This window comes from Scyliorhinus canicula, chromosome 7 (genome assembly GCF_902713615.1).
Source record: "Scyliorhinus canicula chromosome 7, sScyCan1.1, whole genome shotgun sequence".
NCBI lineage: Eukaryota > Metazoa > Chordata > Chondrichthyes > Carcharhiniformes > Scyliorhinidae > Scyliorhinus > Scyliorhinus canicula.
In genome coordinates, this window is record NC_052152.1 from 195,154,012 (window position 1) to 195,180,530 (window position 26,519).

The 26,519-nt window shown below is 47.5% G+C and overlaps 1 pseudogene; it reads left to right on the top strand.

The window, feature by feature from the left end:
- The first annotated feature begins 14,807 nt into the window (after nt 1–14,807).
- Nucleotides 14,808–26,519, top strand: part of LOC119969160 — a 111,294-nt pseudogene continuing 99,582 nt past the window's right edge.

The window sequence follows — 26,519 nt, forward strand, 5'->3', positions numbered from 1 at the left end:
GACAGACACCCTGGCTCATTTCTTGTTGCGCTACAGGACCACTCTGCATGCAGTGACTGGCTAGCCCCACGGAATTACTGATGGGCCAGAGATTTCTTACCTGCCTTCACATGATTTTTCCTGAGATAGGTGCGAAAGTGCATCACAAAGGTGCCCTCCTGGTCGACCTCAACCTTCCAGGCGCTTTGTACCAGGTGACTTAGTGTTTGTTCAAAACTTTGCCGACGGCACCCAGTAGAAGTCTGGTGTTATCCGTCTCTTACCAGGTGCAAGCCCAGGGTCATATTATGAGAAAACACCTTGACCATATTAGGGCCAGGCGCCCGCTTCTTTAGAAAGTTCTTCGTCTTTGGAAACTTCTAAAGCTGCATCTACTGCTTGATCAAGCCATGGCAGAACCTTGTTTTCCAAAACCTTTCCTCGAACTGCATCTGCTTCCTGCTCGGGCCTCCGCAGGGCCCCAAAGGAGTCAGGACGCGAAGATGACTAAGGTCTTCAGACCCACAGCCTCAGGCAGCCACCGTGATGTTCCTGTCGGCAGCGGCGATCGCCTTCGAGATACACGCCGCCTGATCCAGCACCGCGAGTGCACCATGCCCAGCCGAATGCCAAAAGAGTCCGCGCCCTCCTTCACCACCGTCTTCGAAAGATTCTTCTGACCTTGAGGGAGAGGGGATGGATGTTATAAAGTGCACGGGGTTTACAGGGTGGGGATGATTCACTTACCCCGTGGATCTTGCAGAATGCGAGCTCCACCGATATGGGAGGGCGGGTGGGGACCCTTAACAATGTTCACTTGTGTAAATAGAGTTGGCCAGCAAGGCACTGACTAGAGAGAAGACCCAGCAGGGAACTACTGGAGCTGTACATGATAGTTACGTGTAAAATAAAGTAAGTTTTGTTTCTCGACCAACTGGGTGTGGACTCTTCATTGTCCTTACAAAGCTGGGGCTCAATTATGCTTGGGCACCTTGATGCTACATTTGGTCAAATTCTGCTTTGAGGCCAAGGGCAATCACACTCTGGAATTCAGCTCTTTTGTCCATGTTTGGGCAAAGGTTATAATGAGTTCTGGAGCCAAGTGTCCTTGGTGGAACACAAACTGAGCACTGGTGAGCAGGTTATTCCTTAATAAGTGTCACTTAATTTCGCTGTTTCAACTTGCTTTGTTAGAGGCTATTTTATATTTCTGCCCCTTTGTTCTGGACTTACCATAAATGGAAACAATGTCTCTATATCCATCTTCCCAAACCTTCTCATTGCTATAAATACCTCGAGCTGGTCTTCTCAATCTTCCTTTTTCCAGGCAAAAGGTTTGCAGTACCTCGCTGAAAGTTGGATCCTCACAATTCTGGAAATATTCGAGTCAATCGTTTCTTCAGTGCTCCAGCATCCTCTTTGGAATATGGAGACCAGAACTGAGCACAATATTTCAAGGGTGGTCAAACCAATTGGCTGTGCACAATTGCATTCTATTCATCCAGAAATGAATATCTGTATTGTGTACACTTTATGCCATTAACAATTTGTGTTGCTAATTTTCATGATTTATCTATTCTATTTGCTTTCTTATTCACTAAAAAATATGATCCTTATTCTCCCCCGCCCTCTGCTTAAACTCACCACCTCACATTCTGATTTTTCATCGGCTCACTCTGCAAACTTGTGTCTGTCTTCCTATATTTTGATGCAGTCCTCCTCTTTATTGTCAATATTTCTGCCCCTCCCTCTATCTACCCTTCAATCCCACCAACAGTCTGGAATGATTTGCAAACTTTAACATCATACCTCCAATTTATGAGATTAACTTATTAATGTACTCGTAACAATTGTCTGACGGCCGATCGCTGCGGGACGCCGCTTTACACTATCCACCAATTTCAGAAACTTCCTTCAAACTGCCAACTTTTATTTATTGCCACCTTTCAGTTCATCCTTCTAGCAGGCCCCTAACTCCACGTGCCCTGGGCTTTGTAACAAATCGTTTATGTGGCACCTTGCCAATGGCCTTCTGAAATTCCACGTGTATCGCTTTTTTTTTTACAGTATGTGTGATGATATGATCTGCATACTCGTCTGCCATTGGGCCAGAACATCGGCTTACCATTGGCCCTGGTCGGTCATGTGCCTCTCGACCGATTGGCCGAGAGGCTGAGTTAACCACGCCTCTATCAACGAGGTATAAATGCTCAGAAGCCTGACGATCGTCCCTTTCCACTGTAGACGATCGCCAGGCTGTGTTCTAGTTAATTAAAGCCTGACATTGGTAAATCACTCGCCTCACGTGCAATCGATGGTGCATCAATTTAATTAACTACAACTTTGAAGATGGAGTTCCGCATCAAGCCCGAATGCCTCCGCATCAGCCCGCAAACTCCGAACTCTGCAGAAGCTGCACGTCCTCCACTCCAGCGTGGGTATTGACGCTTACTCAATAATCGAAGACGAAACAGATTATGATGACACTATACAAAAGCTAAAAGGACAATTCATCAAACCGATCAACAGGGTATTCGCTCGACATCTGCTGGCCACCAGAAAGCAGGTCCCCGGTGAGTCTCTAGACCAATACGCCCGGGCCCTCTGTGCCCTGGGGAGAGGTTGCGCCTGTGAAGCGGTGTCCGCTACAGAGCACATGGAGCTACTCGTCAGAGACGCTTACGTGGCTGGGATGCTGTCTCCCGTGATCCGCCAGCGGATGCTGGAAAGAGACGAACTCAGTTTAACGGAGACGCTGACTCTCTCCGCCTCCCTGGAGGTCGCAGATCTAAGCGCTCGCACCTATGACCCTGGCCAGGCCGCCTCCTGGCACGCTTCCCACCAGCTACCCACCGCTCCCGGCCTCCCTCAGGCTTGTGCCGCGGGCGACCCGATAAATCCGCGGGGCCCCGCTGCTACTTTTGTGGGTACGCTAAGCACCCTCGCTCGCGCTGCCCAGCCCGCTCCGCCCTCTGTAAGAGCTGCGGGAAGAAGGGCCACTACTCCACGGTCTGCCAGGCCAAAACGCTGGCTGCAGCGTTTCTGGAAGCTGCACAGCACTCTCCCCCCCCCCCCCCCCCCCCCCCCAGGCCTCTGCAAACGGCCTGTGTGCCTCCCTCTCTCCTCCAGGGCCTCTCCAGCCGCTCCCGACTCGCGCCCCGCCGGCCGACATGCGCACCTCCCCGGCCCCTCCAGGCCTCTGCCTGCCCGCCGCGCACGTTTCTCCCCCCCGCCCCCGGGCCCCGGCGCCCGACCGGCTCGCCTCTCCGGGCCCCCCTGGTCCCTACCTGCCCGCAGCGGCCCTGCTTCCCCCGCTCCCGGACCCCGGCTCCCCCCACCCCCGGGCCCCGGCGCCCGACCGGCTCGCCTCTCCGGGCCCCCCCGGTCCCTGCCTGCCCGCAGTGCGACTCGGCTCCCCCCGCCCCCGGCCCCCCGCACCCGGCCCGCGCGCCTTACCTCCTCCCACAGCTGATGCACCTAGCCGGCGTCCTGGAGCCGGCCTGCGCGCCTCTCCGCTCACAGCGCCGGTAACGCTAGCTCCGCCTCCAGCGGCCACGAGGGCTTCCTGGGCGCCGCCATCTTGGGGTGCCGACCCCACGTGCGGGTCCTGGGCGCCGCCATCTTGGGGCCCCGACCCCACGTGCGGGTCCTGGTCGCCGCCATCTTGGGGAACAGACCTCACCTGGGGATCCTGGCCACCGGCTTCCACATCTGCCACGCAAGGTCCCTCCAGCATGGAATTGGACAGCGACGACGGATTTTCTCCACGGCTCGCGGCCGTTCACCCCACATATGGATCCTGGCCACCGACTTCCACATCTGCCACGCAAGGTCCCTCCAGCATGGAATCGGACAGCGACGACGAATTTTCTCCACGGCTCGCGGCCGTTCAGCTCGACCAGTCTCATCCACGCACGCTCGCCAAAACGACTACGCTGATCCACCTCAACGGCCACAAGACGGACTGCCTGCTGGACTCCGGGAGCACGGAAAGCTTCGTTCACCCTGACACGGTAAGACGCTGCGCGCTCCCTGTCCATCCCGTAACACGCAAAATCGGTTTAGCCTCAGGTTCGCACTCCGTCCACATCACCGGGTGCTGCATCGCGGACCTCACGGTCCAAGGGAAGGTTTTTAAAAATTATAAATTCCTTGTCCTCCCTGACCTTTGCGCACCGGCACTCCTAGGACTGGACTTCCAGTGCAACCTGCAGAGCTTGACTTTTCAATTCGGCGGCCCTATACCCCCCCTCACTGTCTGCAGCCTCGCGTCCCTCAAAGTGGACCCTCCCTCCCTGTTTGCTAACCTCACCCCCGATTGCAAACCCGTCGCCACACGGAGCAGACGGTACAGCGCCCAGGACCGATCCTTCATCAGGTCCGAGGTCCAGAGGTTGCTGACGGAAGGGGTCATCGAGGCCAGCAACAGTCCCTGGCGAGCCCAAGTGCTGGTGGTCCGGACGGGGGAGAAAAACCGGATGGTCATCGATTACAGCCAAACCATCAATCGGTTTACGCAACTGGACGCGTATCCTCTCCCCCGTATCTCTACCATGGTAAACGAGATCGCGAGATACAAGGTCTTCTCAACTGTGGACCTTAAGTCCGCTTACCACCAGCTCCCCATCCGCGCGAGTGACCGACTGTACACCGCGTTCGAGGCTGACGGGCGCCTCTACCACTTCCTTAGGGTTCCGTTTGGTGTCACGAATGGGGTCTCGGTCTTCCAACGGGAGATGGACCGAATGGTCGACAAGTACGGATTACAGGCTACCTTCCCGTACCTTGATAATGTCACCATCTGCGGCCACGACCAGCAGGACCATGACGCCAACCTCCAGAAATTCCTCCAAACCGCAAAACTCCTTAACCTCACGTACAATAAGGATAAGCGTGTTCAGCACCGACCGCCTAGCCATCCTCGGCTACGTAGTGCGTATCGGAGTGATAAGCCCCGATCCCGAACGCATGCGCCCCCTGATGTAACTCCCTCTCCCCAATACCCCCAAATCTCTCAAACGCTGCCTGGGGTTTTTCGCATACTACGCCCAATGGGTTCCCAACTACGCGGACAAGGCCCGTCCCCTCATGCAAACCACGACCTTCCCGCCGTCGACGGAGGCCTGTCAGGCCTTTAGCCGCATCAAAGCGGACATCGCAAAGGCCACGATGCGCGCCATCGACGAGGCCCTCCCCTTCCAGGTCGAGAGCGACGCATCAGAAGTAGCTCTGGCGGCCACCCTGAACCAAGCGGGCAGACCCGTGGCCTTCTTCTCCAGAACCCTCCAGGCTTCCGAACTCCGCCACCCCTCTGTGGAAAAGGAAGCCCAGGCCATAGTCGAAGCCGTGCGACATTGGAGGCACTATTTGGCCGGCAGGAGGTTTACCCTCCTCACAGACCAACGGTCAGTAGCCTTCATGTTTGATAATGCACAAAGGGGCAAGATCAAAAATGACAAGATTTTACGGTGGCGGATCGAGTTGTCCACGTACAACTATGATATCTTGTATCGTCCTGGGAAGCTCAATGAGCCTTCCGATGCCCTGTCCCGCGGTACCTGCGCCAGCGTGCAGATAGACCGCCTCCGCTCCCTCCACGCGGACCTCTGCCATCCAGGGGTGACCCGCCTATACCACTTCATTAAGGCCCGCAACCTGCCCTACTCTATCGAGGAAGTCAGGACAGTAACCCGTGACTGCCACATCTGCGCCGAGTGCAAACCGCACTTCTACCGCCCCGAGCGCGCACACCTGATCAAAGCATCCCGCCCCTTTGAACGTCTCAGCATTGACTTCAAGGGGCCCCTTCCCTCTAACAACCGCAACATTTACTTCCTGGCGGTTGTCGACGAACACTCCCGCTTCCCCTTTGCCATTCCCTGTCCCGACATGACCACATCGACCGTCATTAAGGCCCTCCTCTCCATCTTCTCCCTGTTTGGCTACCCCGAGTACATTCACAGCGACCGGGGGTCCTCATTTATGAGCGACGAGCTGCGTCAATTCCTGCTCGACAGGGGCATCGCCTCTAGCAGGACGACCAGCTATAACCCTCGGGGTAACGGACAGGTTGAGCGGGAGAATGGTACCATCTGGAAGACCATACTACTGGCCCTCCGGTCTAGAAATCTCCCTATTTCCCGATGGCAAGAGGTGCTCCCCGATGCGCTGCACTCTATCCGCTCACTGCTCTGTACTGCTACTAATCAGACACCTCATGAACGTCTTCTTGTTTTCCCCAGGAAGTTGTCCTCCGGATCCCCTCTCCCGACGTGGCTGGTCACCCCCGGACCCATCTTGCTCCGGAAGCATGTGCGGGTGCACAAGTCCGACCCGTTGGTGGAGCATGTCCAGTTACTCCACGCTAACCCGCAGTACGCGTATGTGGAGCACCCCGACGGTCGGCAGGACACGGTCTCCCTCCGGGACCTGGCACCCGCCGGCGTGCAGCCCCCCCCCCACCACAGAACCCCCTCCCCTTTTTCACCCCAGCACCCCACTCAGCTTCCCCATCCCTCATCCATGGCGTCTCCGCGGCCAGCTCAGGTGACGGAGACTACTCGAAGTCTATCGCTCCCGGACTCCAGGACATCAGCAGGACCATCAGCCGATCCGACGACACCTCCTCCACTACGGCGCTCGGCCAGGACGTCAAGGACCACCAAACGACTGATCGAATCCTTCTAGAGTTCTACGGTCCCATGGACTTCCTTTTGTAAATATTGTTATGTCTGGGCCAGTGGCAAGCCCCCAAATTCGACAAGGGTACGGAGAGAAAATTATTCTCCCGACGGCTACTCATATCATCAGTTCTTTCCCCCCCCCACCCCGGGTCTCGTTCACACCCCCCCCCCCCCCCCCCCCCCCCGCCCGCCTTCCTTCTCCGTAAGGGGTGAATGTGATGATATGATCTGCATACTCGTCTGCCATTGGGCCAGAACGTCGGCTTACCATTGGCCCTGGTCGGTCATGTGCCTCTCGACCGATTGGCCGAGAGGCTGAGTTAACCACGCCTCTATCAACTAGGTATAAATGCTCAGAAGCCTGACGATCGTCCCTTTCCACTGTAGACGATCGCCAGGCTGTGTTCTAGTTAATTAAAGCCTGACATTGGTAAATCACTCACCTCACGTGCAATCGATGGTGCATCAGTATGCTTATCTACTTTTTCTTTTTCCTTTAAATTTAGAGTACCCAATTATTTTCTTTCCACTTCAGGAGCAATTTTAGCATGGCCAATCCACCTACCCTGAACATCTTTGGGTTGTGGGGGTGAGACCCACGCAGACACTGGGAGAATGTGCAAACTCCACACGGATAATGACCCCAGGCTGGGTCCTCGGCGCCATGAGGCAGCGGTGCTAACCACTGCGCCACCGTGTCGACCCGCCTTTCAGAAATTCATGTTGACTTACTTTTATCACCTTCTCCACCTCTAGATTTGCCCACATCCCACCTTCTGACAAAGGTTCTAATATCTTTCCTACCACTGACATTAATCTAACCATGGTCTCCCCTGTTTGATTTTAAGAATCACATCTGTAGCCTGCAGGCATTATTTTACTTTTCTATAGAATCTTTACTTTCGCGTACATGAGTCTTTGCTATTTCCACTAAACCTTCGAGTATTCTTGGGTGCAATCCATCTGCACCACTTACATACCACCTACCAACGTTCAATTTTTCCTGCTATCTTCCTTCGATACTCTGCGTTATGTTACAAAAGATCACAGTGAAATTGCATTATGATGATCATCCTAGATCAATGGCTGAATAATACCTTGCCTGTTGAGAGGCATAAATCAGGGTATCATCTGACTTATCTTAAACAAATCTGTGTATTATTATATTTTGAACATGATCATTTAAAACTGATTTTAAACTGATTTCTGAAACTGAGTTTATCCAAAACTCGCTGCCTATATCTTTTCAGTGTCACTTTTTGACTAAAAATGCATTCATTTTAGGATGAGCCATGCATTCAGTCAGTACACCTGGAGTCCCCAAAAAATTCCACCATGGTCCCCTCTTATTCCTTATCTACAGTCTGGCTCTCGGTGATATCACCCAAAAACAAAATGGCGGGTTCCACATGTGCGCTGATAACACCAAACTCCACTTCACCACCTCTCTTGACCACTTACTTCATTGCCTTGATTTTCTCAGGCTGCTGGTCTACTATCCAGGGCTGGATCCAATCAAACACTAGAATGACCAGAACCACTGTATTCAGCCCCTACCCCAATTTCTGTTCCCTAAGTTACTAATTCCATCTTCTTTTCAGGTCACTCTCTCAGACTGAATCAGGCTGTTTGAAGCTTCATCAGCCTATTTCATCATCAGATGAGCTTTCAATTCCATATACGTTCCATTCCCAAGAGGGTTCACTTCCTCCTCTGCAATATCACTCAGCTCCAGTTGAAAGCCTCATCCAAACCTCTCCAGACTGGCCTCCCAGCTAGCATCGGTTTGAGTTCATCCAAAACTCGCTGCCTATATCCTACACCCTAACTCCCACTGCCACATTCACCCCTTACTCCTGTGCTTGCAGGCCTCATCCATACCTTTGTTACATAGGAACATCGGAACAGGAGTAGGCTATTCAGCCCATCAAGCCTGCTCCACCATTCAATATTATAATGGCTGATCGGACACCTCTATGCCTTTCACACCCACTATCCATCCCCATAACCCTTTACGTTATTGTTAATCAGAAATCTATCAACCTTTTCCGTAAACATACACAACGACTGACTATCCAAAGCCCTCCGGGGTAGAGAATTCCAAAGATTCACAACCCTTGTGAAAATAAATTTCTCCTCATCTCGGTCCTAAGTGACAGCCCCCTTATTTTGAAATTGTGCCCCCAGCACAATTCTGTAAGACTCCCCAACCAAGGGAAACATCTCCCCTGCATTTACCTTGTCTATTCCTTTAAGTGTTTTGAAGGTTTTAATGAGATCACCTCTCATTCTTTGAAACTCGAGAGAATACTGGCTGGTTTTCCCAATCTCTCTTCATAAGACACTCCAACCATCCCCGGAACAAGTCTGGTGAACCTTTGCTGCACTCCCACAACGGCAATACTTTAAAAATAAATTTAGAGTACAAAATTCATTTCTTTTCCAATTAAGGAGCAATTTACTCTACTCCCTGTACACACATGACTGCGTGTCAAAACTTGGTTCCAACTCCATCTACAAGTTTGCTGACGATACGACATAGTGGGCCGGATCTCGAATAACGACGAGTCCGAATACAGGAGGGAGATAGAGAACCTGGTGGAGTGGTGTAACGACAACAATCTCTCCCTCAATGCCAGCAAAACTAAAGAGCTGGTCATCGACTTCAGGAAGCAAAGTACTGTACACACCCCTGTCAGCATCAACGGGACCGAGGTGGAGATGATTAGCAGTTTCAAATTCCTAGGGGTGCACATCACCAAAAATCTGTCCTGGTCCACTCACGTCGACGCTATCACCAAGAAAGCACAACAGCGCCTATACTTCCTCAGGAAACTAAGGAAATTCGGCATGTCCACATTAACCCTTACCAACTTTTACAAATGCACTATAGAAAGCATCCTATCTGGCTGCATCACAGCCTGGTATGGCAACTGCTCAGCCCAGGACCGCAAGGAACTTCAGAGAGTCGTGAATACCGCCCAGCCCATCACACGAACCTGCCTCCCATCCATGGACTCCATCTACACCTCCCGCTGCCGGGGGAAAGCGGGCAGCCTAATCAAGGATCCCTCCCACCCGGCTTACTCACTTTTCCAACTTCTTCCATCGGGCAGGAGATTCAGAAGTCTGAGAACACGCACGAACAGACTCAAAAACAGCTTCTTCCCCACTGTCAACAGACTCCTAAATGACCCTCTTATTGACTGACCTCATTAACACTGCACCCCGTATGCTTCAACCAATGCCAATGCTTATGTAGTTACATTGTACATCTTGTGTTGCCCTATTATGTATTCTCATGTATTTTCTTGAATTTTGTTTAATTCCCTTTTCTTCCATGTACTGAATGATCTGTTGAGCTGCTTGCAGAAAAATACTTTTCACTGTACCTCGGTACACATGACAATAAACAAATCCAATCCAATTTAATGTGGCCAATCCACCTACGCTGCACATCTTTGGGTTGTGGGGACAAAACCCACGCAAACACGGGAGAATGTGTAAACTCCACACGGACAGTGACCCAGAGCCGGGATCCAACCTGGGACCTCGGCGCAGTGAGGCAGCAGTGCTAACCACTGCACCACCATGCTGCCCCCTCTCTACGGCAATACTATACTTTCTGAAGTAAGGAACCAAAACTGCACACAGGACTCTGGGTGTGGTCGAACCAAACATGTATACAATTGAAGCAAATCTTCACTACTCCTGTACTCAAATCCTCTTGTGATAAAGGCTAACACTTCATTAGCCTTCCTAATAACTTGCTGCACCTGCATGTTAACTTTCAGTGACTTATGGGCAAGGCCACTCAGGTCCCTTTGTGCACTTTCTAATTTCTTTTTATTTGGGAAATACTCTGCACATCTGTTCCTTCTACCGAAGCGGATTACCTCACATTTTTCCACATTACGTTCTATCTGCCATGTCCTTGCCCACTTTTGAGTTTGTCCAAATCCTCCTGTAGCCGCTTTACATCATCCTCACAATGCACATTCCTGACTAGCTTTGTACCATCCATCAACTTGGAAATATTACATTTGGTCCCCACATCCAAATCATTAATATATATTGTGAACAGCTGGGGCCCAAGAACTGATCCTTGCGGTAGCCCACTAGTCACAGCCTAGGTGAATGACCCATTTATTCCTATTCTGTTTTCTGTCTGGTAGCCAATCCTTAATCCATGCCAGTATATTGCTTTCTATCCTATGTGCTTTTATTTTGCAAATCAACCTCCTGTGGGGAATTTATCAAAAACCTTCTGAAAATCCAAGACGATGTTCATTGACTCTGGTTTATCAATTTTGTTAGTAACATCCTCAAAAAACTCCAACAAGTTTGTCAAACATAATTTCCCATTCATATATCCATGGTGCCTATATGCCCAATCAGATCATGATTATCCAGGTGTCCACTTATCACATCCTTTACAATAGATTCTAGCGCTTTCCCTACTACTGATGTAAGGCTAATAGGTCTGTAGTTCCCTGTTTTCTCTCTCCCTCGCTTCTTAAATAGTGAGGTGACATTTACTAACTCCCAATCTTCAGGAACCATTTCAGAATGTATAAAACGTTGGCAGATGATCACCAATGCATCCACTATCTCTATAGCAACCACTCTCAACACTCTGGTATGCGTAATATTAGGTCTTGGGGACTTATCGGCTTTCGTCCCATTAATTTCTCCAGTACAACCTTCTTAATTATATTAATTTCTTTAAACTCCTCTTGCTCCCTCATCACATAGAACATAGAACAGTACAGCACAGTTGGATCTCTATATCTGGGCAATTTCCGGCATCTTCCTTAGTGAAAACAGGCACAACATAATCATTTAGCTTTTCTACAATTTCGCTATTCCCCATTATGAATTCTCCTGACTCGGGCAGCACGGTGGCTCAGTAGGTTAGCACTGCAGTCTCATGGCGCTGAGGTCCCAGGTTCGATCCCGGCTCTGGGTCACTGTCCGTGTGGAGTTTGCACATTCTCCCCGTGTTTGCGTGGGTTTCGCCCCCACAACCCAAAGATGTGCAGGCTAGGTGGATTGAACACGCTAAATTGCCCCTTAATTAGGAAAAAAAAAAAATGAATTCTCCTGACTCTACCTGTAACAAAACCCATATTTGTCTTTGCCAAATGCTTGCAAAGCTTATACAGTCAATTTTTATAATTCTTGCTTTATCTTTCTTTATCAGTTTCTTGGCCTTCCTTTGCTGGATTCTGAAAACCTCCCAATCTTCAGATATACGACTACATCTGGGAACTTAGGGGCCTCACGGTAGCATGGTGGTTAGCATCAATGCTTCACAGCTCCAGGGTCCCAGGTTCGATTCCCGGCTGGGTCACTGTCTGTGTGGAGTCTGCACATCCTCCCCGTGTGTGCGTGGGTTTCCTCCGGGTGCTCCGGTTTCCTCCCACAGTCCAAAGATGTGCGGGTTAGGTGGATTGGCCATGCTAAATTGCCCGAAGTGTAAGGTTAATGGGGGGGATTGTTGGGTTACGGGTATACGGGTTACGTGGGTTTAAGTAGGGTGATCATTGCTCGGCACAACATCGAGGGCTGAAGGGCCTGTTCTGTGCTGTACTGTTCTATGTCTATAAGCCTTTTCTTCTAATCTTATACAATCCTTTATTTCCTCTGTCAGACATGGTCGACTGGCATTTTTTGGGGGGTTGCATCTTGAAGGAATGTATAGGTGCTGTAAACTATGTAATAATTCTCTGAAGACTTATCTATCGCCTATGCACAGTCATACCTTTCAATGCATGTTTTCCAATCTCCCTCAGCAAATTCGTCCCTCATGCCTTCATAATTTCCTTTATCCAACTTTAACACCCTGGCGTCAGATTGAACTTCCTCACTTTCAAACATAATGTAAAATTCTACCATATTCTGGTCACTCATCTCTAAAGCTTCTTTTACAACTAGATTATTAATTAACCCCATACAGAGACTTGATTATTCCAAACTGGACTTCTGACTGGGTCTTTCACATTGTAAACTTGAGACTATCCAAATCTCTGTTGCCTGTGTCTTAACTGGGACCAGTGCCAAGGCAGCACGGTGGCGCAGTGGTTAGCACTGTGGCCTCACGGCGCCGAGGTCCCAGGTTCGATCCCGGCTCTGGGTCACTGTCCGTGTGGAGTTTGCACGTTCTCCCTGTGTTTGCGTGGGTTTCGCCCCCACAACCCAAAAATGTGCCAGCTACGTGGATTGGCCACGCTAAATTGCCCCTTAATTGGAAAAAATGAATTGGGTACTCTAAATTTATTTTGAAAAGAAAAAAACTGGGACCAGGGCCTATTCCCCGATTGCCGTGTGCTCGTTCATCGATATTGGCCCACAGTCAAACAACATCTTAATTTGAAAATTTGCAATGCTTTCAACATTCTCTCCTCGCCCATCCCTTTTTCGGCAATCTTCTCTAGCTTCACGACCCTCAGATACTTCTAATTCTGGCCTCCTGCCATCTCCAATAATAATTGCTCTACTATTGACAGCCGCACCTTCAGTTGCCCGAGTTGTTCTGGAATTCCCTCCCTAGACCTCCCCGTCTCTCCAACTCGCTTTCCTCCAGACCAATCCACATTACCTGTGAATCTTTGGATGTGGGAGGAAATGAGAGCACCCGGAGGAAACCTACGCAGACACATGTGTAAACTCACGTAGACAAGGCCAGAATTGAACCGAGGTCCCTGGCGCCGTGAGGTGGCAGTGCGAACCAATGTGCCACTGTGCCACCCATGCCGTTGTTTGTCTGGCATTAAAACTTTCCGCCTGATTACGCCCATGCAAAGCACTGTTCGAAACATTTACAGCTTTCATGGCTCCATATAAATGTACAGCCACTGTCATTAAAACTCTGGTGCAAGACATCCTGCTTTTATGATGGTGAAACACCGGCATCAGCAGAAAGCACTGTGACATCATTTGTCTTGGTGAATGTGGCTGCTGGATTAACTTTTGTGAAGCTGGTCTATTGGGGTCTCTGAAAGGGGGTGTGCATCGGGTGAGGTGTGTGTTGGGGAGGGGGGGTCAGTCTGGGTGTGTGTGAGTGCCAAAATTTCTATTGGGTGGGCTTCCCTTGTATTCCCCCAACTTTCCAACAACTAGAAGCAAAAGATTTTTTACTCTCTCTCTGGGTGGGGGACCAAGGGCTGATTCTCAGCCCTTGCAAAAAAAAAGTTTTCTCTGTCTGTGTCTGGGAGGACGGAGTCTGATGCTCCAGGAGGGTGGTGGTGGGGCAGGGGTGGTGGGTGGGGTGGGGTGGGGGAGAGGTGACAAGGGAGGGAGGAGGGGGGACAAAGAGGGGAGGGGTGGGGGACAAAGAGGGGAGGGGGTGGGGGGGACAGAGGGGAGGGGGGTGGGGGGAGAGTGACAAGGGAGGGTGGGGGGAGAGTGACAAGGGAGGGTGGGGGGAGAGTGACAAGGGAGGGTGGGGGGAGAGTGACAAGGGAGGGTGGGGGGGGAGTGACAAGGGAGGGGGGGGGAGTGACAAGGGAGGGGGGGGGGAGTGACAAGGGAGGGGGGGGGAGTGACAAGGGAGGGTGGGGGGGAGTGACAAGGGAGGGTGGGGGGGGGGAGTGACAAGGGAGGGTGGGGGAGGGAGTGCCAAGGAAGGGAGGGGGAGAAGAGGAGAGGGGGTGTGGCGGAAAAGAGGGGAGGGGGTGTGGGGGAGGAGGTAGGGGAGAAGAAGGGAGGGGGTAGGGGAGAAGAAGGGAGGGGGTAGGGGAGAAGAAGGGAGGGGGTAGGGGAGAAGAAGGGAGGGGGGTAGGGGAGAAGAAGGGAGGGGGTAGGGGAGAAGAAGGGAGGGGGTAGGGGAGAAGAAGGGAGGGGGTAGGGGAGAAGAAGGGAGGGGGTAGGGGAGAAGAAGGGAGGGGGTAGGGGAGAAGAGGGGAGGGGGTAGGGGAGAAGAGGGGATAGGGGAGGGGAGAAGAGGGGATAGGGGAGGGGAGGGGAGGAGTAGGGGAGAAGTGGCGAAAAAGAGTGGAGGGGGTGGGGGAAAAGAGGGGAGGGGGTGGGGGACAGGTGAGAAGGGGGTGGGGAGAACAAGGGGTGGGGGAGAGTGACAAGGGAGGTGGGGACAAGAGGGGAGGTGGGGCAAGAGGGGAGAGGGGGGCGCTCTTGCGGCTGAGCCCAGCAATTGACATGTAAATCGGGCCTTGCGAGTTGAAGCCACGTGCATGCGCAGTCCGCCGAAACCGGGACTTAGTCGTTGCACAAGGAGCCGGGGCAGCTCAATCCGAGGCAGGTCTTTGGCGTGCGAGCAAGTCGACCCTCGAGGAGGAGAGAAAGAAAAAGAAAGATCGCGCAAACAAACGCCACCACCATCAGCCAGGACAGAGGAGGAGGACTGGGGTGGGGGGGTTTTTAAAAAAAAAACTCCAAAATGAGCGTCGATCACCTCTCGCAGGTAGGTGGAACAGGCCTGTAAACCGCCAGTCCGGTTTGCAAGAGCGACTCACTACCCCCCCACCCAAATAAAACCGTTTACCGATTTGAAACGTGTAAAAAAATTAATGTCACCCCTCCCTTGACGGTGAATGACTTTAAAGTGATTGGGGGGGGGAGGTGTTTGGGAAAGAAAAGTTCTGACTCGATTTTTCTTCTCCTGTCGCAGGTCAACACGGATTCTCGTCTGAACGGTGAGTTTTGAGGTGGAAATTTATTTATTAAAAATTTTTTTTTTGAAAAATGTTGGTCAACTTGTGTCTTTCCGTTCACCCCCCCTAAAAAAAAAATCCCCCCCCCCCCGTCCTCCTCTCTGAGGGACAGAGAGAGAACGAGAGAGAGAACAAGAGGATCAGACATGGCGTCCAGAGACTAAGTCCCGTCGACGTGCCCACAAGCCCTATTGTTCGATTCGGCCCCCCAAATGACCGCCTTGCCGGCGCCCCGCCACCCCCCGTTGGCCATCGGCCGCCGCCGCCGCGCCCAGACTCCGGCGTCCGCCCGCCGGCGGGCCGCTGGCGCCCTCGGCCGGGCCGCCGCGGCGAGGGGAAGGCCGGCTTTTCGGCCGTTAGGACTTAGTCTCTGCGCCATTTTATTTTTCCCCTCTCTCTCTCTCTCTGTCTGTCTGAGTGACTGTCGGTAAGAGCGAGGCTCACAGGCGCTGGGAGGAAGCAGCACAATGTGCTTGCTTGCTTTGGCTGCTGCTGGCCATTTAAAATTGAGGAACTACCGACAAACACACATGGGGGAAAAAAAACCCTGGCATGAAGATTTACAAAAAAAATTAAAAAGCAGAAATTGTTTTATTTGCTGCAGATTCTCTCTTTGCATTCTGATTTCTCTTTTTGGTGTGATGGAGCAGCAATGCTTCCACTCACATGGCGGCAGCGTTGTGAAGGTTATATATACATATTTTTTATATATATATGTATGTATATAAAATCTATATCTGTACTAAATAACAATATTTTTAAATTTAAGTTTTCAATTCTTGTTGCTTTCCCCCCCTCTACCTCTTGTGGGGGGGTTGGGGGGAATTTGGTGTTTGCATTTCCAGGTCATGCTGTTAATTTTATTTTTATGTTGTCACCAGACTGGTGTACATATTCCAGAAGGTGCCCTAGAGTTTATTGCTTTTTTAAAAAAAATGAAACGATCATCGCAGATTCGTTTTCAAAAAATAGTGGTGGTCCCATCTTTGCACATATAAATGTTAGCTTTGCCATGTTGCCGGGAGCAGCGACATGTTTGGATGTGTTTTAAAAAAAAACATGCATCTTTTTAAGTGGCTTGTTTTAATGTTTTTTTTTTAATTGCTTTCCTCCTTTCTCCAGGAAGTCTGGGGAAACTGACTGAGGGGATGAGGCACATTTTGATTAGCTTTGTGATCAGTTATATTCCATTTTGCACTACCTAATAATATTCAGAAAGGATCACATTGTGAGGCTTAAAATAATGTTGTCTTTGGTGATAATGATTTTCAGATATTGATCGAGTTAAAAGTTTTCACTTTGGAACGGTTGATATAATTAGAACTGTAGATGATATGATAATACGGGATATAAAGAATGGAAACTTGCGTGCAACTTAGATTTGTTAATAATTTTGAAAGTGATCCTGTTAGAATTGTGAATTGCTGCTAATGGACTCTGTTAGTTACATTCTCTGCATATCATTGAGTTAAAGTATCTCTCCTTTTTAGTGTGAAATAATCTACCAATTATGAGTTAAATGCAACATCTTCCTGTTTTAAAAATTCAAATTACCCAATAGAAACTAGGTTTGGATTTTCAGTGTGTCAAAGCCACCCTGTCAAATGGCAACCTGCTCTACTGGGCTGCATGGTCAAATGCTTCAAGAAGGAAATGAGGCAGAGGGGCAGAGTTGAGTCTAATTGTAAAAACTGCATTTGACTGTTTTAAAAATAAGTGGAGAGCAGGAGCTGCCTGGGTGCTGTTACAAAAATGTAAATTGTAAAATATTAGAGAACAGAGTAAAACGTTTTTCCAGAATTTTTCAATTTGCCAATGTGCATCTCATTTAATTTTGATGATCAATGAGGTGCTATTACCCCAGTGATGCATTAGATTTGACTTTGAATTTCATTTGAAGAGCAGGGTATTTGAGGTTTGAGAAACTTAGTTCTCTGAATACAAATTTACTAGTTAAATGAATGACTATTGAGCAGGATTCCAATTCAAGGCTCTTCTCAATTTCTCTTATGAAAAGAGTGACTCATGGTGTGATTCCACATTTCTAATGCCTCTTTAGTATTTTATGTGGCCTTTCAGTTATGCGACCATATTGTTAAGACTAGTCTAGCCTAGGGGAAATCACAGCAAAGATCAATCCATTTCTTTTGTGGGAAACCTTTCAGCAGATGTCAGTGAATAGAGATCAGATGCAGAAACCCTGTCTGACTTCCCTTCTCTCCCTAATTTGAGTACTGGTCCTGAGATGATCTTGGTCTGTTCTGCATGCATCCAGTGCTACATTTACCACAGCCATCATGGAACACAAATATTTCAGAGATTCAGCTGAAATCCCTGAAAGTGATGCTGTGATGAACATAGTCACTGACTAATAATGCATGATGGCGATTGGGGGGGGGGCTCAACCCCCCCCCCCCCCCCCCCCCCCTCACTGTCACCTGTTACCGTGCATTTCTTCCTCTTGATCGGTTTCATGAAGATCCTAGCAAGCTTCTGCTCAGTAGACCGAAAGCACTAAGTTCTGCATAATTTGTCATTACTGAATAATTGGAATGTTTAAGATATAATTTGAAGGGTTTTCTTCCTTTTGGAATTGCCAGCTTATTGTGAGATCTGACTTAATTGATGTTGGGGTTTTACACTCGTGTCATCTTCATGAATAAGCCGAGATTAGGTTGGGGAGTGTGCAGTAAAAATTGATCTGACCAGTTATGCCACGTGTTCCTTCCAGCAGGAATCACTGAATGATAAGTTATAGAATCTGCCGTTCCTCACAGCCATGGGGGATCTGAAGCTAGTTATTAGCTATTCTGATTCAGATCAGTTCGCTGAAAAAGGACTGAAAATCAAAGCTGGGACTTAACTGGTTGAATTTAGTTCGGTCCATTCCAGGCTGTCAGTTTACTAACTATGACTAAAGAGGGAGCTAGACTGTTATAAGAGTTATTAATTTGCTCCTTGAATCAGTGAATCATACTGTGATGCCATTCCAATTATGTTAACAGGGGAGGTAGTAGAGAGCTAAGTGCCTGTACTTGCCATGTGAACCTGGGCTGTTACATCATCAAGGGACACAATGACATACAGTCGCTGCATACGCACATTTTCCAAGCAGGGTCACTGTCTGGTATTCAAAACTAAGAAATGGGACAGTTCTTTGAGGTGAAATGAACCAAATGCAAGGGTCAGAGTTCAAATCTCTGACCTTTTTTTGTGCGGCTCAGTTGCTTTTTGGAGAAGAAATTTGGTGGTAAGCCGTTGTTTCCACTGGTTAGGTATGGTCATTTACCCAAGAGTGCTTCAATAATCTTTATTCATGTCACAAGTAAGTTTATATTAACATTGCAATTAAGTTACTGTGAAAATCCCCTAGTCGTCATACTCCGGCGCCTGTTCAGGTACACAGAGAGAGAATTCTGAATGTCCAATTCACCTAAAAAGCACATCAACCATGATCTTGTTGAATGATAGAACAGGCTTGAGGGACTAACTTACTGACTTTATTCCTGTTTGCTTGCTTGACCTTATTCTTTATCCACTGATTTGGTCTGGTACATCCAGCAATTTATGGGCTGGACTCTTTCTGTAAGGAAGGTTTGTTTCCTTTTATGTGACCCTACTGACGGAGCAGCAGCTATGATTATTTGGGATGGGGTTGGCCTACTCTATTCCCATCCATGCTAGTTCCCCATTGGATGTTAACTTGTTATTCATCAGGCCAGATTACAGGTCTTCTGCTTGCTGGAAGTAAAACTCTTTTCACGTGGGATGAGAGTATCCCACTGGATTTTTGAAGACTTAATCTTCACTTTGTTTTTTATTGTATTGTGTATGATTTGAATCATTAGCAAGGACAAATTTTAGATCTGGTCAAGTCTTTCTCTTCCCATCTCAACTTCTTAAAGCTTGTTATAAACTCTGGAGGTTAAGTAATAGTTTCTGTACTCCAGGCTTGAGTGCCCTCCAACATGAACTATCTTGGTAGCAATCTTGATCCAGTTAATTTTGATGACAGGTTGCCGGTTAGGCCATATAATTAATTGTAGTGCCACTGTTGGGAGTGACAGCCCGTTGTGGGTGTTAATGCACCTACATTATAATGGATGGGTGGAGTGCTGCACCGGGAACAATGTTATCCATTCTAATAACTTTTTCTAAACCTGGTTTGATGCCAGATTTACTTTTGTCTACGTAATGCCATGCAAATTTGTCAAAGCTTTTCCAAAACTTCACATTTTAAAATGTGACACAATTTAAAAATAAGGAGTCTCTCATTTAAAAATGAGATGAGGAGGGAGGATTGTGAATCTTTAGAAAGCTGTACCCCAGAGAGTAGTAGAGACAGGTGACTATTCTTAAGGTAGAGAGTTGACTAACAAGGCAGTCAAAACCCCTTGGAAGGTTATCAGGAGGAGGCACAAATCTAGCAGGTCACGATGAGACAAGCCATGATCTTGTTGAATGACTGAGCTGGCTCAAGGGGCTGCATGGCCTGCTCTTCAGGGGCTGGTTTAGCTCACCGGGCTAAATCGCTGGCTTTTAAAGCAGGCCAGCAGCACGGTTCGATTCCCGTACCAGCCTCCCCGGACAGGCGCCGGAATGTGGCGACTAGGGGCTTTTCACAGTAACTTAATTGAAGCCTACTCGTGACAATAAGCGATTTTCATTTTTCATTTCATTTTCTTCTGAATTTGTATGTTTATATATTTGGATGGGGAATTAGAAAGCTTTGGCCAATATGTGATTGTGAAAGACTAAGGAGTGGATTTTTGACCTAGCAGAAGGACCACAAAGATGAGCAATAATTTGCCTAACCCATGTAAGTGTCATATGTAAAGCATCGATGCAACGTGAAAGAAAGTTAGTGTTAGGGAGAGAAGAGGAAAGAACAATGTCCTGATCTAGCATTCCACATGGCTTTTAAAAAATAAATTTAAAGTACCAATTCTGTTGTTTCGAATTGAGGGGCAATTTAGTGTGGCCAATCCACCTACCTTGCACATATTTTGGGTTGTGAGGATGAGAACCACGCAATTGGAACTGTTTGGAACACAGGGCAATTGTGCAAACTCCACATGGACCGTGACCTGGGGTCAGGATCGAATCTGTGTGCTCAGCGCCATGAAGCAGCAGTGCAGCATTCCATATAGCTTAGGATAAACTATAACACTTAATGTCGAGAAAGGGCCCGCTGGAGTCTCATCATAATAGCTTTTCTGGGCTGATTTTTAATTGATCTTTCTACATTGCTGATATTAATAGTGAAATGAGACATAGAAAATAGGAGCAAGAGTAGGCCATTCAGCCCTTTGAATTTGCTCTGCTATTCAGTGTTATGGTTAATTTTCTATCTTAATGCCATATTCCTGCTCTCTTCCCCATACCCCTTTAGTTTCTATAAATCTAGCAGCACAGTGGTTAGCACTACAGTCTCATAGCTTCTGGGTTCAATTCCGGCCTAGGTTGACTGTCTGTGTGGAGTTTGCACTTTTTCCTTGTGTCTGCGTAGGTTTCCTCCGTGTGTTCCGGTTTCCTCTCTCAGTCCAAAGATGTGCAGGTTAGGTGGATTGGCCATGCTAAATCGCCCCTTAGTGTCCAAAATAAAGTGGGGTTATGGAGATAAGGTGGAGGTGTGGGTTTAAGTAGGGTGCTCTTTCCCAGGGCCAGGGCAGATTCGGTGGGCCAATGACTTGGTCTCCACAGCCTTCTGAGGTAAAGAATTCTACAGTTTCGCAACTGAGTGAATAAGTTTCTCCTCCTCTCAGTCCTAAATGAGCTGTCCCTTATTCTGAGATTGTGTCCCCTGGTTCTAGACCCCCAAGTTGGGGTCATCATCCCTGCATCCAGTCTGTCCTGCCCTAACAGAATTCCATATATTTCAATGAGAAATAGGACTCTTGATTGCTCTCCCGGAGCTGCTGATTTAGTTTGATGTTTTTCATGTGATGCTTACGTTTTTGGGAAACACTTTTTTTTATAAATGAAAACAAACTCAAACTGATTAAATCCAAACACTTGAAGGGTCTGATCTTTGGGCATGAGTGATCAATTAGCTATTTGGCACCAGAGAAGTACGTAATTACATTGTTGGTTTGCTCTAAACATCATTTACCCAGTATAGACTGGGGAATAGAACTAGTTTTGTCTTGATTTGAGTGTCCATCAGTGTAGGCTCTTCACAAAAACTGAATACTGCGGATGCTGGAAATCTGAAATAGCAGAAAATGCTCAACAGTTCTGGCAGTATCAATAGAGAGAGGAAAAAACAGTTAACTTTCTCCATAGATGCTGCCTGATCCACTGAGTGTTTCAACATTTTCAGTTTTTTATTTTGAAAGTTTGACAAGGTACCTTGGCTTTTGTTTCTATATTAAACAGTAGGGATCTGTGGGTAAGGGCTGTTTTATTGATCAGCAACCCCATACAACATCGGTGGGCAGCCTGTGGTATGGCGGCTTCATGCGGCTCATCTGGGTTCGGAGTGTGGCCCATGAGCCATTTTGTTGACTGTTGCCCACGCGCGGGGTTGCCACATTCGGCTGATTTCCATCCGCTTCATTTTTGTTTTACAATAGAATTTCCCATACCAGCCTCTCTGAACAGGGTGCCGGAATGTGGCGACTAGAGGTTTTTCACAGTAACTTCATTTGAAGCCTACTTGTGACAATAAGCGATTTTCATTTTTCATTCATTTCAGTATCCTTGATGGCACTGACTGCCATTCCGTAGACACCAGGCACCCTTGTGCACTTGCACAGGTAGCCATTCTTTACATTTGCACCGTCAACAGCCTTACTTGTCTTGGGCAGGTTTTCCCTCGAGTCAAATCCAATTTTGTTCTTGACTGATCATGTGGGTGTACCTTCCAGCAGAGTGCACTGAAACTAGGTGGAGGAATCTTAGTTTCTGCTCTGGTAAAGAGACTGAAGTGAATTTTAGCTGGCCAAGCTGAATTCACTTTCTTATCTCTGCACACGACTAGAATTGAACCTGGGGCTGGTCATCCATTTGTGTGATTCTTGCCAGTAGTTCACCAGGGTTATGTTTATCTTCAATTTCTGAAGTTATCAATTTATCTTTTGTTAGCAACCAGGGATCTGGAAAGGAGTGGAGTTAGTGAAGGTGATTACTTTCCTTCCCCTGTTAACCAAGAAGATATACAAAGCGGCGAGCAAATGTGGGCAGCACGGTAGCACAAGTGGATAGCACTGTGGCTTCACAGCGCCAGGGTCCCAGTTCGATTCCCCGCTGTGTCACTGTCTGTGCGGAGTCTGCACGTTCTCCCCGTGTCTGCACGTCTCCGGGTGCTCTGGTTCAACAATCTGCAGGTTAGGTGGATTGGCCATGATAAATTGCCCTTAGTGACCAAAAACGTTAGATGGGGTTATTGGGTTACGGAGATAGGGTGGAAGTTAGGGCTTAAGTGGGTTGGTGAAGATCTGATGGGCTGAATGGCCTCCTTCTGCACTGTATGTTCAATGAGCCCATGTCTCTCTCATTTGGATTATGCTCGTGCAGAAACACATTCGCTGCCCTTGACTTTTAACTCTTGTTTGGAACCTGTGCAAGGCAGAATGGAAGCTGCATTTCATGCTTCATTCTGGGCCCTGTTTCATTCTCTGTTTGATATACGATGGAATGACTGGTCTCTGCTAGTAATCCTTGAAAGAGTGAAGTGTTTTTCCTTCTGCCGCTCTCCCAGTTTTCTCTTCCGCACTCTCTGAGCCTGTAACTGTGGATGCCAGCTGTAGTTGAGCAAAATCCCGTTCTAACAATAGCTCCAGCATTATAATGCAGCTACTGTATTATCTGCATTTCATGTTTGTAGTACTGGTCTTTCGTTATGGTTGCTGTTTAGTTTGTACATGTCTGCTTTGATTGGGTTTGCTCCAAGACTTCAAATTTACAATGATTTATGGTTTAGTCATGTGCAAAATGGTGCCCCCCCACCCCAATCCAGAAAACAGCAACAGTTGGGTTTGCACACACCAGTTGATTTCCCATGCAATAGTGCAAGTTTTTCTATTGTAAAGCCAAATTTTGGGCAATGTTTGTTACTTCCTCTGGATACTTGGAATATTGCCAATCCAGGATCATTTTAAATAATCTAGAACATGCTTGAATAAATACCAGTTTTGACTAATAGATTTGCATTTATCTCTGAATCCTTCTTGTATCAATACAAGTATTGAGAGCCTGTTTCTCTTCTGCCCAACAGTATTGTATTGCATGTTGTTAACCAGAAGGCCAGATTGCGTTCAGTCTTTGCAGTAAAATTTGAATGAGGAGCACCATATCTTCCATGAGATTATTTTGTGAACATCCTTCCTGCTTTATTTGAATGACACCACTGAGTGCGTGCAACAAAATGGTGCTGACCTTGATATGACTTGCTATTACTGTATCGGTGCTAAGATTGGTTTGATCAGTATGTTCAGGACAGGTGTCTGATTTCAGGAAAAGTATATTAGGCCTGTATATGATTTATGCAGTTCTTGACGTGTTTTCCTTTTTTTTTTAAAATAAAGGTTTTGCTTTCTTTATTCTTCCTTTACAATGTCGCAGTCAATTGCCCAATTTAATCTGTAGGGCCACATTCACTCACGCTCCATGGCAAAAACCTGGAATTGAAAGTTAGCCTCGGTAATAGTGACCATGAACCTATAAAAAAAAACATCTGGCATACAAGTATCCTTTTTAGGGAAGGGCATATGCCATCCTTGTCTGGCCTACAAGTGACTCCAGACCCACAGCAATGTGGTTGACACTTAACTGCCCTCTGAAATGGCCTAGCAAGCCACTCCGTTCAAGGCTAATTGGGGATGGTTGCCAATGACACCTACATCCCCTGAAAGAATAAAGAGGAAAACAAACTTTATCTTGTCTTTCAAAAGCAGCTCTCATCCCTTCAAACAGTATCCAACTGCTTCTTGGGGGTTCAAGATCCCCAAGTGTCCAGTCTATATGAAGAACTTCCTGGTATCAGGCCTAAATTTGCCATTAGCTGCTTTGAATCTTTGTCACTCTTATTTAATTCTGGATCTATAATTTCTTATTAATAATTACCTTGCATGTGGCTACCTCCTGCATTGGTTGTAAAGCTCAGAGTAGTTCCCCAGATTCTATATTACTATATTAAATGAACAAAACTACTTGAGATTTGCTAATTGTATACAAGATTCATTTTGGATTCCTGTGATGGCACAGACCGATAATTTCCTTGATTTGATCTGTAGTTTGAACTGAGTTAGCAGCTTTCAGTAGGGGAGTTGCACTGGATCCTATTGGTCAGGGAAGGCAATCAATAGCCAGTAAATCCTGCTTAAGTGTGCCAGAGGGTAACCAGTGCAAAAGATGACCGCTTCAGAAGACAAGGAGGCATCTTGGTGTGACAGCTATTTCAATGGCAAGTCTTGATGGATGTCAATTTGCGGAGTGTGGTATTATAGCATGGTTTGCTTTAAAATGAAGAATTGCAAGGACACTTGTGTTTGTATAATCTTTATAATTTCCAAGATTTTTCACTTTGTGTGCAAAAAGAAAGCAAACCGAAATGACAACAGACAATTGTTTCTTCCCTGCATACTTGCAGATTCTCACAAGTCCAGCAAAAGTGAAGAGAAACACAAGCATAAAGAGCACAAACATAAGGAGCACAAGTCAAAGGATCGGGACAAGGACCGTGAGAAATCCAAGCACAGCTCCTCCAGCTCTAAGAATCATAGCAACAGGTAGTTTTGATCATTTGTGCACTTTGTCTCTGCCATGAAGTGTTGTTTGTGTGTGAACTGGAATTGAAACTTTACAGTGTAAATCTGAGCAAGCAAGTACCTTGCATCGGGAGCTAATGAAAGAACTAGAAATGATTACAAATTGACTGTCTCTTGAGATGATCTGGCTGTCTCCTGGGCACTGTTTTTTCCAATATGTCTTTCCCTTCCTAGTAAATGTGCGATGAATGCAGGCATGCTATTTAATTGTGGGGGAAGTCACAGCCAGTTTTAATTCTGTCCATAACTGCTATTACAACGTTCATTGGATAGCAATCAGCAACAGAAAATTATGATTTTTGTTTTATTTTTGTTCCGGGCTAGTGTCCAATTATAGTTCCCTTTTTTTGTGAACTTGTAGCAGGCTGGACCTTGGCTGTGATACCGTCCCAAGTTGAATAAGCAGATGGTTACCAATATGAATTCACATAAAGAATGCCCCCTTTGTTGAGGTGCTGAAGGTCCTGTGGAATAATAATCGTTGTAATAGAAGCGTTGGAAAAGAAAGGATGAAAATTGTGCTTAGGAAGCAAGTGGTGATATACCAGACAATGATTTGGCATGGCTCATGATTATTAATGAACTGTTTTAAATTACTTCAGGTTTGTACATTTATCATGTCTGGCAAAGCCTGTAGGGGTAGAGCTTTGGTTGGGGGTACCTTGTGCAGTGGGAGCACAAATTTAGAATTTGTTAGTTGGTACCAGTGCAATTTTCATCCATTCATTTTATTGTGTGGAAAGTTGTGTAATGTGTAAATTCCCAATATGCGGTGCACATGTGTTTGAAAAACATACCACCTCTTGTGTAGGGGTAACGGGTTGGAATTAAATATATTTCTAGTTTCTGAACTTCTGTCGGGCAAATTCATTTTTTAATTACCACCTCTTAGTGTGTTTTTTCTCTACAGCAACCGTTGTCTTGTATTCATTCCTCTCCTGTCTCTGTCCTCTCCTCCAACAATAAACACAAGCAACTCATGGATTCTTTTGTCACTAAAATCAAGATTTTCTGATTTATTTGCTGTACCTGCAGGGTGTTTCCCTTCCATTAACCCACCTGGCCAAACTTAATTTAATGCTAACCTCTACCCTGATCGTCGTCTTTAAACTCCCCTCCGTCCCTTTCCAAGGTCATCGTATCTACGAGACGCACCTCCTGCTTCCTCAATCTTATTCCCACTAAACTGCTGGCCAACTAATCTCCCATTCTGGTCCCCATGTTAGCCGATATAATAGTAATAATCTTTTATTGTCACAAGTATGAAGTTACGTGAAAAGCCCTGAATCGTCACATTCCGGCGCCTGTTCGGGTAAGCCGGTACGTTAATTGAACCCGCGCTGCTGACTTTGTTCTGCATTACAAACCAGCTGTTTAGCCCACTGAGCTAAACTGGTCCTTATTGGTAATGGTTG